Raw genomic sequence first — 17,031 nt, 5'->3', positions numbered from 1 at the left:
CCCATAGCGTAGTAATGCGTAGCGCGAAAGCTTAGGGCCTCCCGCCCATAGCGTAGTAAAGCTTACTTGTACTTCTAGTCGCATGTATGAGCCATCTATCGGCCGATAGACAAATATAACTTACTGTTACAGCATGTGCACTTCCTAGAGACCGAAGATATTAGTTTTCGTCTTTTAAAACCTTAGCAGGCGTATTAGAACACGAAATACGGAAGGCAGTGACATATTGTAAACAAACACGTGGACGTTTATTTCGCGTGAATATATTTTATGCGATAACGACATTGAACGTTTGGTGAACGATAATTCTGACTGTGAAACTGTTAGTAGTGGCTCAAGTGAACTCAATGAAGTGAAAAGTGAAAATGAAAGTGGCGATATTTCAGGAAATGACGACGTACACATGCGTGATGACATAGATTGTAGGCCTAATATTCAGTGGACAAATACATTGTCATACGTCGAACCGGCGGACTTTACTGAAGAGGCAGGACCTTGCCACTCTCTTCCTGTGGCTAGTACAGCATTAGAGTATTTCTCCCTTATATTTGATGAAAACATTTTCGATTTAATTGTTCATTAGTTTTTGTGCAATATACATTTTATAAATATCTGCATTATCATAATGTTGGCTGAAAAGAATTGCTTTAATTCTGGAGAAAACATGCATTTTAATATAGGCGGGAAAGGGTTAATAGCAGGTGTAAACGAAACAACTCTCGGGAGACTAAGTCCAGTTCCTTACGTGTGCAATGCACTCTCTCGATCACAAGAGCCTTGCTAGCGCGTAGATATATTCTCCTGGCCTTCGGAGTATTTAACCTGTGCTTCAGTTTCACACAGTTGGGAATGATGTTATAGTCCCCGCATCTCAGAAGAAAGCTTAAAGAAGAATAGACTTCTTCCTCCATAATTTGCTGAATTTTGAAGCCTTCTTACAAGTATCCTCCCCATAGAGGCCTACCTACTTTACATTCATAACACCACAGAACGAATTGCCAAGGTCCTCCGCATACACAATCTAAAAGCAGTGTTTGGCACCGTCACTTTTACATCCTGGGGTTCTCTGCGAAACGTAAAGAATTTCACCTTATTTTCTTGACACGGCATAAGCCCAAAAGCCTATGTCATGTCTATAAGTACGGGCAGTGAAGGAAGCATCAATGGCAACTTATTTTTTTTTTATGGTCTGGGTGTTCCTTTTACATATGAAACACACACTTTTAACCAATTACTATACATTTTAAATTTTACATTGAAACTTATTGTTCATCCATTACTATAATAAACAACAGTCGTTGCTACCTACCCATCTATATTTTACCAACTTCAGAAACACCAACATCTTCAATAGTAAAAAATCAATAGGTTAGACTCTGTGCCCTTACACTATCATGAAACAACCTACTCCGGGCTATATTTGGAAAGAGTGTGGAGAAAGAGACGTCATGAGAAATCATGTAGTACAGATTTTCATTGCAAGCGCTGCAGAAGTCAGTTCGATAACACTTACACCAGGAAACGTTATTAAGAAGCTTGTAGTTTACCTTCATCGAGAAAGAAATTTAAGAAGCTCAAACGTATTCAAGCAGATAATAATCTATTTGTGAAACATACACCTCTACGTTATACTTTTATTGTACCGTATTTTATAGGTCTGCTACAAGTTCTGTTGCTATGAAAAATGAAATGGTGTATGGCTTTTAGTGTTTAGTGCCGGGAGTGTCCGAGGACAAGTTCGGCTCCCCAGATGCAGGTCTTCTGATGTGACACCCGTGGGCGACCTGCACGTCGTGATGAGGATGAAATGATGATGAAGACGACACATACACCCAGCCACCGTGTCAGTGAAATGAACCAATGATGGTTAAATGGTTATGGGTCGGCGAATGCAAAATGGGTCTCGGGCCACAAATGACCATCGTTGGTTCGTGGTCAGAAATGTCTGCTCCGCCTATCCCCCCTACAGGGGAGATATAAAATCATTTAGTGATAGTACAGAGTATGAAGCAGATATTCTAGAAATAGAGAAATAATTACGCCATGCGGGTATTATTTAGTAATATCTCTTCAAAGCGAAATCGTCATATGTAAGCTATCTCTCACTACAGTACAGCGTCTTAAAAAACTTCCTATATACTTACCCCTAAACACAAGCCATCTTTCTGTAGAATACAGTAGACTAATGTTGCAGATATCTTATTAACTTCCCCCGTCAGCCTCTAGCTGTAAAGCAGGTCTTAAGCCCGTATAAAGGAGTACATACATTCCAAATAGTAGGCCAATGTAAACTCAATAACTCTGCTCCAGGTCTTACCTCAGTTCCAAAGAGTCATTTATCTGACCTCAACATATCTAGCAAATTTTATGTCAGACTTCCAGACGGGTATTCGAACGTGTTTCCTTCTGCGTAAACCGAGCGTATCTTTAATTCCTCAGCTAGGCAGCCCTCAAACATTATTTACAATGACTGAATTATTGTATCTCAACGCCGGTACTAAGAAGCGAAACAATGACTTGAAGCCCAGCCTTGTAAGTATGTCTTATTTTTAGTTTTCTATATGCATAATTATGGCATTAGCTGTTATCTCTAGATTCACGAGACTGTGAGTCAGCAGATTTTTAAAGCAGGCATGTAGTAGCTAGCATTTCAACGACCTTGTAAAGTATGCAACTCTTCACACATTCTGATCTCGTGATATTAACTGCTTTAGTAACCTACCTCCAAAAGTTCAAGCGAGCTAGCTCTCATGAAAAAAGTTCTCCCCGTTAAGATTCCGCGTATAAGACAAGGGAATAGTGAGTTAGACCCTTTAAATACGAACAGACTGAGTCGAGATCGAACCAGCCATTCCCGGTCGGGTTGGTGATTTGATATTTCATTTGAGCCTAGATCACATCCGTTAACTATAGCAGAATTAACAGAATTAACTGAAGCATACATGAATCGAACCCCTGAACTTTCGCTCGAGGTGATCCCATAAGAGCAATGTATCGCTATTAACTACTGTACCATCTCCCCAGAGATAGCACTTTACCGTCTAAGCTGCTCATCCTAGCAGATAGTTCGTATGTCAGAAATCCACAGCCGGTTTTATTGCGAAATAAACGATCGATCCCGGCGTCTGAAAAACTACTGTACGGGGCTAGAAGTCTCTAAATTTCAAAGCTATAATCTCGAAACGTAAAAACAGAAATTGAGTGTTCTAGTCACTGAAAATCGCGTGAAGGGTAATTCTGTGGCTAATGCAGCTGACTCCGGGGTCTGAAATATGGTGCACTCGCAGTGGTCTTGCACCCTCCTAAGTTAAGTGCTCCCTGAACTAGTTCTTCAGAGTTAGCCCTATGAGAGCAATATCCATTATTAGCCTCTGCGTTAGCTTGCCAGATTTAGTCCCCACTGACGATCGAATAAGAGCCTCCTTCCAGTAACAGAATTAACTGAAGCATACATGAATCGAACCCCTGAAGTTGTGCTCGAGGTGGTCCCAAAAGAGCAATGTATCGCTATTAACTACTGCACCATCTCCCCAGAGATAGACCCATAAGAGCAATGTATATCCGCAACTATATTTTCATTAGTCCTAGCTCAGATCCGAGATCCTGAGGTAGCCCTTTACCATGTGCGTAGATTTAGTACGATACGAGCAATGCATTTACATTAGCTATTTCACCAGCTCCTTACAGTTAGTTCCACAAGTGTAATGTATAGCCACCATCTTGATGAGAGGTCCTGGCTCAGCTACGAGACCACAAAGTAGCCTTGTGTCAGGTCCCTGTGCTAAAATAAGCTCCGTAACGCATACAAGGATTTCAATTACGTTCATAAGAGCTCAATAGCACTCAAAAGAACGTCATAGTGCACATAAGAAACTCAATAGCGCTTGAAGGAATCTCCGTAGCGCTCATAAGAGCCACAATAGTGAGGAAAAGGAGCACCGTAGCACCTAAAAAAAGATCCTTAGCACTCATAATAGCACAATAGCGCTCAAAAGTGCCCCATAGCGCTCTATACCGACCATAAAACCCTAATATCGTTTAAAAGAAGCACTGTAGCGCTCATAAAGTCTCCAGTAATGCTCAACATAAGCACTGCAGCGCTCTTATGAGCCACAATAATGCTCAAAGGAGCTCCATAGCGCTTAAAGGAAGCTCCGTAATGCTCATGAAAGGGTCGTAGAGCAAAAAGTGACCTATAGCCTGCCTCACCTATGATATCATGAGGTAGCCCTGTGTCAGTTCCTTGGCGTACGTCCCGTAAGAGTAATGTATACGCATTAACACTTGTGCCAGCTCTCCAGTGTTAGCCATATAAGAGCAATGGATAGGCGAGTAACCCTTGCATTACCTTTCCATTGTTAGGCCGATAAGACCAACAGGTTCTAAGTTATAAATTACACTGACTGACAGAGCAAATGCAACACCAAGAAGGAGTGGTTCGAAAGGGATGAAAGTTGGGCAAAAAACAGGGACGGCACGGACGAATAATTGATGTTTATTTCAAACCGATATGCAGGTTACACAATGCGCACTGCATCGACTCAGTAGGATGTAGGAACACCGCGAGCGGCGATGCACGCAGAAACACGTCGAGGTACAGAGTCAATAAGAGTGCGGATGGTGTCCTGAGGGATGGTTCTACATTCTCTGTCAACCATTTGCCACAGTTGGTCGTCCGTACGAGGCTGGGGCAGAGTTTGCAAACGGCGTCCAATGAGATCCCACACGTGTTCGATTGGTGAGAGATCCGGAGAGTACGCTGGCCACGGAAGCATCTGTACACCTCGTAGAGCCTGTTGGGAGATGCGAGCAGTGTGTGGGCGGGCATTATCCTGCTGAAACAGAGCATTGGGCAGCCCCTGAAGGTACGGGAGTGCCACCGGCCGCAGCACATGCTGCACGTAGCGGTGGGCATTTAACGTGCCTTGAATACGCACTAGAGGTGACGTGGAATCATACGCAATAGCGCCCCAAACCATGATGCCGCGTTGTCTAGCGGTAGGGCGCTCCACAGTTACTGCCGGATTTGACCTTTCTCCACGCCGACGCCACACTCGTCTACGGTGACTATCACTGACAGAACAGAAGCGTGACTCATCGGAGAACACTACGTTCCGCCATTCCCTCATCCTAGTCGCTCTAGCCCGGCACCATGCCAGGTGTGCACGTCTATGCTGTGGAGTCAATGGTAGTCTTCTGAGCGGACGCCGGGAGTGCAGGCCTCCTTCAACCAATCGACGGGAAATTGTTTGGTCGATATTGGAACAGCCAGGGTGTCTTGCACATGCTGAAGAATGGCGGTTGACGTGGCGTGCGGGGCTGCCACCGCTTGGCGGCGGATGCGCCGATCCTCGCGTGCTGACGTCACTCGGGCTGCGCCTGGACCCCTCGCACGTGCCACATGTCCCTGCGCCAACCTTCTTCGCCACAGGCGCTGCACCGCGGACACATCCCTATGGGTATCGGCTGCGATTTGACGAAGCGACCAACCTGCCCTTCTCAGCCCGATCACCATACCCCTCGTAAAGTCGTCTGTCTGCTGGAAATGCCTCCGTTGACGGCGGCCTGGCATTCTTAGCTATACACGTGTCCTGTGGCACACGACAACACGTTCTACAATGACTGTCGGCTGAGAAATCACGGTACGAAGTGGGCCATTCGCCAACGCCGTGTCCCATTCATCGTCCGCTAAGTGCGCAGCACAGCGGCGCATTTCACATCATGAGCATACCTCAGTGACGTCAGTCTACCCTGCAGTTGGCATAAAGTTTTGACCACTCCTTCTTGGTGTTGCATTTGCTCTGTCAGTCAGTGTATGAGGTGGTGGTGATGGTGGTGGTGATTATTGTTTACGAGGAAGTACAACTAGGCAACCATTCTCTATTACAAGGTGTGAGTTCCTCAGGTAGCCCTCCAGATTTAGCCCTATACGATTAGTATAGCAGCAAAATTGCCCATGCGTCTGTACCCCAAAGTTAGTTCGATAAGGCCAATAGGTTTTGAGTTAAACGTTATGAGCCCCTGACGTAAATGTCCAGATTTAGTCCTATAAGAATATTGTATAGCAGCTATCTTGCCCAGTATTTTTTGTGTCAGCTCCCTTAAAGTTAGTCCTAGGTTACAAGTTGTGAGTCCCTGAGGTAGCTTTCCAGACTTAGCCGCATAAGAGCGTATATCAGCCGTATTTCCCAGTAGTGCTCGCATCAGTTCCCCAAGGTTAGCCCGATAACATCAATAGGTCCTAAGTTACAATTTGTGTGCCTCTGAGGCATCTCTCCAGACTTAGACCCATAACAGCAATACCGGAATTATTAGCACGAGCTTGGGAAAGGGTCAAAGTTTTGAATTGCATTAGGCCAACATATTTGATTAAATATTCAGCCTGTATGAAAGAGTGATCTGCCACAGATTGAGGTAACTATGACAATGCAGCGTATCTCGTAGCTGCTGCTTTCGCCACTCACAGGTCATACTTCAATTCTCGTGGACCCAAATATTTATATCTTACAATGGCGAAGAGGAAGGAGATAAGGAACCAGGGTAGAAAAATTCTCAGCAATGTTCATGAATATTTTTAAAAGGAAGCGGAAAATAATCGCCCTTTAGTGAGTGTGTATAAAGTGTAGCAGAATATGTCGGAAGCCTGTCAAGTTAGTACGCGTACAGTTCAACGTATAGTAAAGGAAGGTAAAGACATTACCGGTACCCAGTCACCGGGATCCATCTCACTTCAATCACCGCGCAAGCGAATCAAAAGGAACATTTTACAAAGGCAATCGACGGATTCTGTAAAGATGTAATAAGAAATCTCCTCAGTTATTACGTAAAGGGTGAAAACCCGACAATGAACAAATTACGTGATGATTTAGAAAGAGATATAAAATTTAAACGGGGAGTTACTTCATTGTGGAGGATACTTAAGTCTATGGGGTTCAAGCATTTTAAAAAAAGCAACGACGGGAGAAAGTTTTTTAATGGATATAGTCAATATAGTAACAGCCAGGTAACGTTTTTGAGAAAAATGCAGCTTCTGAGGAGTAAGGACCCTTCGCCCCGTATATTTTATTTAGAAGAGACTTACATTCATCAGAATTACGCTCTAACGAAAATCTGGCAAGATAAAGAGGGCACCGGAGGTTTTAAAGTTCTTGTGGCGAAAGGTGGACGAATTATTGTATGACACATAGATTTTCTACAGGAATGTAAATTGGTTTTCAGACCAAAAGTGAAATCGACCAGTGACGACTATCACACTGTTACGATCACTATGGTTTTAAGGGTGGGTTTTGAAGTTTTTAGACGCTCTTGACGAAAAGAACATCAAAGACGCAGTGATTGCAATGGACAATGCCAGCTACCATTCGTTACATATAGAACGAATCCCTACAACGAACACACGAAAAGCTGTTATTATATCGTGGTTAGCTGCTAGAAATATTCCTCATGACAGCAATCACACCAGAGTCGGATTGTTTCTCTTAAAATAGTCAAGCCTAAGGCAAAAATGTACGAAATTGATACACTTGCTGACAGAAGGGGTCATACCGTTGTTCATCTGCCACGCTATCACTGTCAATATAACCCCATAGAGCTTGTTTGGCGAAGCGTTAAAACTGCTGTAGGTAAAAGGAACAAAACCTTCAAACTATCTGTGCCCAATCTTTAATGGAAGAGGAGCTGGATAAAGTAACCGACAAAGAGTTGAAGGCTTGTGTGTCACATGCTGAAAATTTTTCATATGACGCTTACAAAAAGGACCTGGTATTGGACAGACTCATGGAAGATATCATCATAAATCTGAGAGACGACAGCCACAGTGAGGATTCGAGTGACGAGGATATTTCCGGTGACAGCTCTGGTGACGATGACTAGTGCCGGAGTGCTGTAACACGGATTCTTCAGCTGGAATAAGGTAAAATAAAGTAAGAAAATATGAAAGTAAGAAAATGTGTTGTGTAACTCTGTACTTTTGAACAAATTGTTTTTCGGTCTGTTGTCATTGCGCTTGTTATGTGCATTATTAATTAACTCGTATCATACTACATTGAAGATATAATAAAACAATACAAATAAATAAATAAAAATAATAAAAACTCATCCACAGGCCACACTCGAACTATAACATACGAAGCTCTGTATCTCATAGTTATGTGGATTTCAACACAAATTTAACGCGTACGCGGGCACTCCTGGCAACTAGTGGCCTCTTGTCTCTTTCCATTAACGGCCTCTCGCATCGTGCTGGATCGGTCGGCCCCATGCTCCCCGCTCCCCTGACAGTAGCGGTGGGGGACGGAACGGTGCGGAGCGGAGCAGTTGTTGTGACGTCATCACCCGAATGAACTACCGAGTGGATGTAACTGTACTGTAACAGAACGTTTAAACACGTTATTGATATGACAACGTAAAGGCATTTCACCCGTCTATTCAGTGCCCTTTTCTCACAACATAACTTTTTGCTTAATACAGCAATGTTGTTTCCTGCTGCAGAAGCTGACCTGCTCATTTCATCCTCGTGATGCCTCGTGATATGATTCCATAATTTTGGTACACCACCACCCGTCGCGTGAATGCGGCCGCAAAATCTGCATTTTGCTGAGTTTTGTATTCAGTAATTTAAAAAACTGCCATGCATCAGACGGTTTTCGTGGCTTTTGTGGTACAAATTTCTATACAAATTTATTACATTTCTTTAAATATTCTAAAGCACGAATACCATCTAAAATGGGATTAAATATCAAACTAATACCACAATTATTATCTAATATACTTCGCATTATCTACAAAACACAATAATCGGAGGAAATATATACTCAAATTTAATAAGCACAGACTGAATATAGGTGCAATACTCTTGCAAGCGGAGGCCACGACGTTCGGATCACGGAGTATTTTCAAACATTGTACACATTCAGTACCGTAGTCCATTAGGACAACATCGTGTGCAAGTAGTAAGGCGCACTACTAAGGCGTTCTCGAGACAATCGCATAAGAAGTTTTAGCGTCGAATATGTACCGGTGCGTTCCGACCTCGAGCACGAACCGGTGGTGATCGAGTGGTTAGCGTTCAAGCTCCGTAATCGCTGGTTCGAGTCCTGCTTGTCGTTTTGTTTTTCAACACTGGGTCATATTCCTTCATATAAGCCTATATTATAATTCAAAGGTAACATAATGGGCCGCCTCTGTGGTGTAGTGGGTAGTGTGATTAGCTGAACCCCGGAGGCCCGGGTTCGATTTCCGGCTCTGCCACGAAATTTGAAAATTGGTACGAGGGCTGTAACGGGGTTCAATTCCCACCTCAGCCTCCTGGAAGAGCTTTTTCGTTGTTTCCCACTACTCCTTTAGGCAAATGCCGGGATGGTACCTAACTTAAGGCCACGGCTGCTTCCTTCCCTCTTCCCCCTCTATGCCTGCCAATCTTCCCATCCCCTACCAAAGCCCCTGTTCAGCTTAGCAGGTGAGGCCGCCTGGGCGAGGTACTGGCCATCCTCTCCAGTTGTTTCTCACAACCCAATGTCTCACGCTCCAGGACACTGCCCTTGAGGCGTTAGGGTGTGGGTGAGCTGAGTCCGAGGGAAAAATCAACCCTTGAGGGTAAGCAGAGTAAGAAAGAAAGAAAGAAGGTAACATAAGGAAAATAAGGTGTATTTGCATGAACTTTTATTGGATTTCCAATATTATTTACCTCTTTACTAATTTTTATCATTACAAAAATTATCTTTCTTCTTTCTTAATCTCTTTTCCTTCGGACTCAGTGAGAGATCCCACCTCTACCGCCTCAAGTGCAGTGTCCTGGAACGCGGGATTTTTGGTCAAGGTTACAACTGGGAAGGATGACCAGTACTTCAGCCCAGGCGGCCTCACCTACTATGCTGAACAGGGGCCTTGTGAAGGGATGGAAAAATTGGAAGGGATAAACAAAGAAGAGAGGAGTAAGCGGTCGTGACCTTACGTTAGGTAGGGGCCCACATCCCGGCATTTGACTGGAGGAGAAGTAGGAAACCTCGGAAAACCTTTTCGAAGATGGCCGAGGAGGGAATTGAACCCCCCCTCTACTCACTTGACCTCCAGAGGCTGAGTGGACCCCGTTCCAGCCGTCTTACCACTTCAAATTTCGTGACAAAGCGGGGAATCGAACCCGGGCCTCCGGAGGTGACAACTAATCACACTAACCACTTCACCACAGAGGCGGACTAAAAAAATGTTTATAATTATCAACACGTAAACGACCAAATGCATAAAGATTTCCTGAAAATGTATGCCTGTCGTGATTTGCGAAATCCCTCATATCAGACAGTGAAATCGGGTAAGGTACCCGGAACTGCTTTTCACCGGGACGCTTTGACCTGCAATATATATGACAGAATATGGCCAGTGCTGAAAACAAAAAAGCGATGAGCGGGGCTCGATCCAATGACCCAGCGATTACAGTGCTTGAACGCTAAGCACTCGACCGTCACCATCTCGTGCTCGTGACCGCATAGGTACATATTCGACGCGAACATTCTGTTGCGATTTTCTCGACAACGCCTTACTACTTGCACATTATGTTGCCCTAATGGACTATTGAACATGTACTATCCGAACGTCGTGGTCTCTCCTTGTTAAACATGTGTTGTTGTTGTTGTTGGAGAAGTTACAGGCTCTATTATTTCATCCAGTCACACCACTTATAATCGTGAAATTACACTGATAAAGCCGAATCACACGCAATTATTCACACTATGAAGGTCCCAATAACAGAGTTGAACAACATGTCTATGCACACATCATCAGCAACAGGAGACGAACAAAGGAAGTGCGCAGAATCAAAAACAGTGGAAGCAGGAATATGTAACTTTGAAGAAATGAAAAAAATAAAAATACGGTAGTTATATGAGAATCATCCAAATATTGATTGATAGCATGTATTATGGCGGGAGACATATCAATAAGCAAACAGGAGACGTTGGTGGGGAGAGGTTTTTGAAGACTGACATGACGAGAAATAACAGCCCGACGAAAAGAAACATACAGAGGGCATTGGGATAATAAATGATTTACATCAGCAATCGGAGTACCACATATAAAGGAGGAATCAGGGGAGAGGTTAAATCGATGTTATATAGAGGAGTTAGGGCATGATTAAAGCGAAGGCGAATAACGTTTGTAATGTGACGGCGAGAATAGTTACTCTTCAGGTACCAAGGATAGGTAGGAATACAAGGCTGGATATTGTAATAAAAGCGATTTTTATAAGAGGCAGAACGAGTTCAATCTTCTTGCCACTGACGATAAGCAGAATGTTCGAGAAGAGGGTAAAAATCGGTAAAGGAAAGGCAAGTTGAAGTTGGGAATTCCCATCACGAGCAGTTGCTTAGCGAACAAATCCGCTTGTTCATTCCCTTAGACACCCATTTGACTAGGGACCCAAACGAACATGAGAACAACCCCAGATTGAAGCAAAGTATAAATGAGGCTTTTAACGTGATGAAAATACAAATTGAAAGAAAAATGAGAGGACATTAACGATTGGACGGCGCTGAGAGAATCCGTATAAATAGCTGCTTTAGGTATTGAATGATGCTTAATATACATGAGAGCTTGACGAATAGCAAAAAGTTCCGCAGTGTAAATAGAAAATTCACCGGGTAAACGATATAGTTTAGCAACATTTGTATTGGCAATAAGGAACGCTGCTCCAGCGCCGGAAGAGTTTTTTTGCGCCATCAGTATATATATTGCAGCCGGGATCACTTAGGGAAACGCGTAGTTTCTTAAGAGGATGGCCATTCAACGATGAACCATAATTAGAAGAAGTAAAACAAGATGTAGGGGTGATAATAATAGAAGGGATAAAAAATAAACAGTCAAAATTAACTGAATAAAATGGAGGAGCAAGAGTTCGTAAAATAGCATTTTTATAAGAGAGGAGGAATATATACGCATACAACAAAGCAGGAATCTTACAAAGGCGGGCATGCAAGAGAAGGGAATAATCACTTAATACCTGTAATTTAGGAAGCAATGTATGTTGAGTGACGGCAAATAGTTTAATTAAATACTTAGATGTTATCATTTTACGTCGAATTGGAAGAGGGAGCTCACCGGTCTCAACAAAGAGAGCATTAGTAAGTAGGGGTAGACAACAATGCTCCAACACAAGTTGTCAGGGCTTTAAATTGAATAGTATTTAAGTGGTTAAGAGAAGAATCAGACGCTGTATCTATAACATGCGCGCAGTAGTCGAGTCTAGAGCGAATAGTAGCCGAATACAACAACTGACCTATGCCAGGATCAGCATCGCATTATCGTCTAGTAACCGCTTGGAGAATTTTAATATGCGCATCAGAGGAATTACGTAACCGATTAATATGATGTTTCCAAGATAAATAGCGATCTAACAGGAAGCCGAGGTATTTATGTGAGGAACAAAAGGGAATGACATGTGAATCGAAAACAAGTGGCTCAGAATTAAACCTACGCTTAGAAGTAAAAAACATAGCACAGCATTTAGAGGTAGAGAGTTGATGTCTATGGAAAGTAAGCCACTAATGACTTGCTCCAATAGCTGATATATATGATGACGACACACATCGACATTACTGTGAGAATAATAAATGACAATATCATCAGCATAAGAGAGAATGTGAGGTTTTTGTGTAACTAAGTGTTCAAGATTACTCAATCACTAATGATCTGCATTTAGGGCAGTCGCCCAGGTGGCAGATTCCCTATCAGTTGTTTTCCTAGCCTTTTCTTAAATGATCGCAAAGAAATCGGAAAATTATTGAACATTTCCCTTGGTAAGTTATTCCAATCCCTAACTCCCCTTCCTATAAACGAATATTTGCCCCAGTTTGTCCTCTTGAATTCTAACTTTATATTCATATCGTGATCCTTCCTACTTTTAAAGACACCACTCAAACTTATTCGTCTACTGATGTCCTCCCACGCCATCTCTCCACTGACAGCTCGGAACATACCACTTAATCGAGCAGCTCGTCTCCTTTCTCCCAAGTCTTTCCAGCCCAAACTGTGAAACATTTTTGTAACGCTACTCTTTTGTCGGAAATCACCCAGAACAAATCGAGCTGCTGTTCTTTGGATTTTTTCCAGTTCTTGAATCAAGTAATCCTGGTGAGGGTCCTCTACACTGGAACCATACTCCAGTTGGGGTCTTACCAGAGACTTTTATGCCCTCTTCTTTACATCCTTACTACAACCCCTAAATACCCTCATACATCCCAGGGGAGGGTGGTAGCAGTTCCTCACCAGGGGTGATGTCGCGGCCAGACAGATTTAGGTTAGAGTCAGTATATATTTATGTAGTAAAGTAGTTAGTTTAGTTACGTGGTGTGTTGCATGTGGAGCTGGCGATCCGCCCATGTGCAAGATGCTACATAGTAGATTTAGAAGTCGTTAAGTAGTAAGTAGTTAGTGCCTAGCTATAAATAGTCTGTGAGTGTTTATTTTGATTTGTATATGGGAACATTGTAACTGGGCGAAAGCCTGTTATGTTCAGTTCAATAAAATACCCTCATAACCATGTGCAGAGATCTATGCCCTTTATTAACAATCATATTCATGTGATTACCCCAATGAAGGTCTTTTCTTAGATCAACACCTAGGTACTTAGAATGATCCCCAAAAGGAACTTTCACCCAATCAAAACAGTAATTAAAACTGAGAGGACTTTTCCTATTTGTGAAACTCACAACCTGATTTTTAACCCCGTTTATCATCATACCATTGCCCACCGTCCATCTCACAACACTATCGAGGTCACCCTGCAGCCGCTCACAGTCTTGTAACTAATTTCTTACTCTGTACAAAATAACATCATCTGCAAACAGCCTTATCTCTGATTCCACTTCTTTACACATATCATTGATATATATATAAGAAAACATAAAGGTCCAATAATACTGCCTTGAGGAATTCCCCTCTTAATTATTACAGGGTCAGATAAAGCTTCGCATATTCTAATTCTCTGAGTTCTATTTTCTAGAAATATAGCCACCCATTCAGTCACTCTTTTATCTAGTCTAATAGCACTCATTTTTGCCAGTAGTCTTCCATGATCTACCCTATCAAATGCCTTAGATAGGTCAATCGCAATACAGTACATTTGACCTCCTGAATCCAGGATATCTGCTATATCTTGCTGAAATCCTACAAGCTGAGCTTCAGTGGAATAACCTTTCCTAAACCCAAACTGCCTTTTGTCAAACCAGTTATTAATTTCACAAACATGTCTAATATAAACAGAAAGAATGATTTCCCAAAGCTTACATGCAGTGTATGTCAAACTGACTAGCCTGTAATTTTCAGCTTTATGTCTATCACCCTTTCCTTTATACACAGGGGCTTCTATAGCAACTCTCCATTCATTTGGTATAGCTCCTTCAACCAAACAATAATCAAATAATAGTTTCAGATATGGTACTATATCCCAACCCATTGCCTTTAGTATAACCCAAGAAATCTTATCAATTCCAGCTGCTTTTCTAGTTTTCAACTTTTGTATCTTACTGTAAGTGTTATCATTGGTAAATTTTAATACTTCTTTTTTATTACTCACATCCAATATCTGGACATTATCCTTGTAACGAACAATCTTTATATACTGCTGACTCAATACTTCTGCCTTTTGAAGATCCTCGCATACACACCCCCTTGTTCATTAATGATTTCTGGAATGTCCTTCTTTGAACCTGTTTCTGTCTTAAAGTACCTATACATACCCTTCCATTTTTCACTCAAATTTGTATGACTGCCAATTATGCTTGCCATCATGTTATCCTTAGCTGCCTTCTTTGCTAGATTCAATTTCCTATTAAGTTCTTTCAGTTCCTCCTTACTTGCATAACCATTTCTAACTCTATTTCGTTCCAACCTGCACCTCCTTCTTAGTCTCTTTACTCTGTTATAATATAGTGGATATTTGCCTTCATATACAGGGCGAACTAAAGACCACTTAAAATGTCTCCCTGAGGAACACCGACAGATGACAGACCAGAAAGCAGGGAAGAATACGCGGATTTAAGTGAAAGTTTCCGGTAGATAAACAAATTACGCAGGATATGGAGAAAATGAGTAGGAAATCCTTTCTGCGCAAGATTTTCCCAGAGAAGATGAAGGTGTATGGAGTCAAAGGCACCTCGTATATCCAAAAAAATAGCAATGGTACTGTCCTTTCGAATTTTTGCTAATACGATATCGAGAATTAAAATGTTAAGAGCATCTTGAGCACAACGACCTTTAAAGTAGGCGAATTGATATTTGGGAGCTAAATTATATTACCCAAAGGACCACAGGATACGTTGAAGGAGAATTTAAAAAAAGTATTTCGGATACATGAACCAAGGACAATCCCTCTAAAGCTGTTAGCGTCAGTGGAAAGTTGACGTGATTAAAGAATGGGCATCAAAAAAGGCATTCCAAGAGGGGGGGAACAGAAGTAGTAAGAAGAATGTTATTATAAAGAGCTAATACAGCCATTTTTTATATTCTAACTCCATGGGGAGTAATATGTTTTGGAAATGGAGAATTCAGTTCTCCTTTAGCGGGTTAGCAATCTCTATTTGCTAACACGGCGGGACCATACGCTTGGTCTCCCACTACTAAGCAGAGTCCTGCAGGAGCGTGCCATTCCAGCTGATGAGGCCAAATGGCACGTCTGGGCGAAACTCTAGAAAATTCACACGGCCTAACCACCCAAAAGCTGGTTCTATTCCTGTGATTGTAAGCTAATAAAACCTGTTTAGCTCGTAGAGGAAGGTTACGGAGCTCATCATATGGGATATAATCAGGGCCTGAAGACGAACTCTTTGTGTTGCATAAGGTGGCCTCAAGTTCAGGAAGGTGTATGGGTTGAAGTAATGCAGAAAAGCTGGAAGAGAAAGGAGACAGGTGAATATTAAGATCGGGCACGACATAATCAGGAGTGAAAGAATTGAAAACGATAGATAGGATCTGTGGAGGGGTTACAGAGGGAGGAATGTGTTGAGAGGCTCGGGTAATGCGTGAATTGCACTCCATAATTGAGAAGATGAAATACGAGCGTTTAAGGAGTAAATAAAGGATCGCCATGCCGCACGGCGTTTAGAAAGAAATACTCGTCTAGCATAAGCAATGTGTTGTTTAAGACGAAAATAATATTGGGGGGCTAATGTTTTCCTATATATCCGAAATAAGCGGCGTCGTTTGAGAACGAGATTATGGCACTCAGAATCCCACCATCGCAAAAAGGAATAGGGACGAGTAAGGTGGGAGAAACAAGTTTATAGGGATGGTAAAGATCTAAATAATCTCGTGTAATTTGAAATAAAGTGGAAAAGGGCAAAATATTATCTGGAAGAAGCTCAAGACAATGGGTAACATAAGAGATGAAAGATACTCGATCAAAGTGACGGAGGGAGTGAACATTACTGACACATGTAGGAGTGGGAGAAGAACTAGGAGACCGAACAAGACCAAACGTAAGAATAATAGGGAAATGGTCGCTGGTATGCGTATGAAAATGGCGATGCCAAGTTACAACCGAAGCCATTGCAGTATGACATAATGATAAATCGACAGCAGTTGGAGGAGAGCCGGGAGGAGTGTGGCGCGTGGGAGAACCATCGTTTAAAATAACAAAGTCATGCGATTGAGAAGCAGCGAGGAAATAAGAACCCAGGGAAGTATCAATACTACTTCCCCACACAGAATGATGAACATTGAAGTCACCTAAGAGGAAAAGCTCATTATGAGGGGAAAACTGCTGTAAAAATCGATGCCACTTAATATGACAAATACAAAGATCTGGAGGGCAGTAAATGTTAATAATGGAAAGGCGATTATAGGAGATACTGATGACACAGGTATGGGGTAGATAATATGAGATATGAAGACGTTGATAGGATAAACTGTGGTGAATAAATAAAGCAACACCATCAAAGCCGATACCACCACAACGCTCAATATTATAGCCGTTTAAATAAAACTCAGAGGAAGGGAAAACCAAGTCTCCTGTAAAGCTATAATGAACGGGATAGTTTCGGTTAA

The sequence above is a fragment of the Anabrus simplex genome, chromosome 5 (assembly GCF_040414725.1).
Source record: "Anabrus simplex isolate iqAnaSimp1 chromosome 5, ASM4041472v1, whole genome shotgun sequence".
Classification (NCBI taxonomy): domain Eukaryota; kingdom Metazoa; phylum Arthropoda; class Insecta; order Orthoptera; family Tettigoniidae; genus Anabrus; species Anabrus simplex.
This window is presented reverse-complemented; position numbering follows the sequence as displayed.